Source organism: Apis mellifera, linkage group LG13, assembly GCF_003254395.2.
Source record: "Apis mellifera strain DH4 linkage group LG13, Amel_HAv3.1, whole genome shotgun sequence".
NCBI lineage: Eukaryota > Metazoa > Arthropoda > Insecta > Hymenoptera > Apidae > Apis > Apis mellifera.
Window position 1 is genome coordinate 4,793,071 of NC_037650.1, and position 1,984 is coordinate 4,795,054.

Below are 1,984 nucleotides of genomic sequence, written 5' to 3' on the forward strand. Positions count from 1 at the left end.
GAGAAGGGGGAGGGGGGGGAAGAGCAAAGCTTTGTTTCGCGGCAACAAAATAAAATTCAAAATGGTGTCATCGGTCGGATCTGTTGAAATTTAAATACCGGCCACGAGTTGGGATTCATTCGATAGATTCGTTCTTGTGTCATCCACCAACGTATTTAATATTTCATCTATATCTCGCTGAGAATAACGAAGTTCTCTAAAATTCGATATATCCGTTCTCGCATCTCGTGAAAATACCGTGCATATTTTAACCACACCCGTGTGAAACCGAGTTAACGAAAACTAGAAACGTCACCCACCCCTGTCGAAGCATCCAACCTCCCCGATACACCGAAACAGATTATTCAATCAGAGGGGAAACACTCGGCGCACAATTATATAACAAGATTGAACCGTATTCAATCGCTCACTTGAAAACGCGCCCTTCCTATCAATCGAAACTTTCCACATCCTATTGGCCCGTTTTTGTACATCGTTGATTTTTCACCAATTCCAATTTTTCTCGTGAAAAAAAAAAAAGAAAAAAAGGAATAAAATAACTCTCCCGGCAGGTGAGAATAGACGGAGAGACAAAAAAAAAAAAGAGCTCGTGCTTCACCCCCTGGCTGGATCGCGTACCCTTTATTCGAACGAATACCGCTCTTTTCACACGCTTTTTCACTTTATCACGCGGTCGTTTTGATTGCGTATCTTTTATCCGAGATTTTCTACGGTTGTACTATGTGTGTCGGATACGTGAATACAAAGAGAAAAAAGTTGTGTGGCGAACCGAGGAAATTTTAATATCGCGCGTAATGGACGGTATTTCGTTATTTCGTTATTTAAGGATTAAAAGAATCCGATCGAATTACGAGACACAATGTACAGCCGATATTGTTGCTTCGTGATTGAAAAAAGAAATCTTTCTGTCCATTATTTTTCTTCCCTCCCCCCATTTCTGATCGTGGAATTTTAAAGGAGAGAAAACGAAGATTGAACGAAAAGAAGATAGGGGTGTTATGGGTGTAAGGGATCTATCGGTCGTTGCGATAAATGGTTACACAACGGCGGAAGAAAGCAAAAAAAGGAAGGAAAAGATCCATTCATCGAAAGTTTGACGTTGACAGGTGTTATGGAAGCTTTGTGGAATGACGTTGAAGTTCCAAAAGGGGTGGAATAATGGACGCGATTCTTTCAATTTGACCCCTTCCGCATTTCTGGTGCTTTATGGATTTTCGATGGACGACGAGCTTCATGCTCGAGTATTGAAGAGAGATCTATAAATCGTTTCGGAATTCCGTGGCGAGAACACGAGCCACTCAGCCGGGAAAAATTATCTGGAATGATTTCCTCGTTGACCTGTTGTTCAGCAGCGTAAATCTCCCGATGAATTATCGCACAATCGTTTCCACGATATTTCTCCCTCTTCGTTCTATTTGCTCGCGATCGCGTCGTGATTCATCGATTTTAAATTCATCGATTTTAAATTCAATTTAAATTTATGCCAAACTATTTTTTACCGATACAAAACGGTGATGGTGACGCGATTCTTGTGAAAGAGGACACCCGTAAACGATTGTTTTCTTTAAATTTTCCCATCTATTTTTTCCAATTTCGTGAAATTCGCATCGGATCAGGATCGATGAGCGAATGAATCATGACTCGTGTTGATACGGTCAAATGAATCTTTGCCATTTTGCGACACGGGGACATTAGGCTGCACAAAGACACCGATACAATCGTGAAAATCAAATAAACTATTCATGCCTTGCACAAGTTTCGTGGGCGACCAGTATTTGAGCAAACATGACAGCTTTACCGCAGGGTCGCGCGTGTATATATATCTGTTAGCCGGTCAATTAAGACAGATATTCATTAGATACAACTGTCACGATCCAAGTACGTGATCCAGAATTTTCTCTCAAAAATATAGCGAGTCCCGATACATCGATTTTGTCACATCGTCGTGTAAAATTTCTTTCCAAATTTAATATTTAATTCGAAG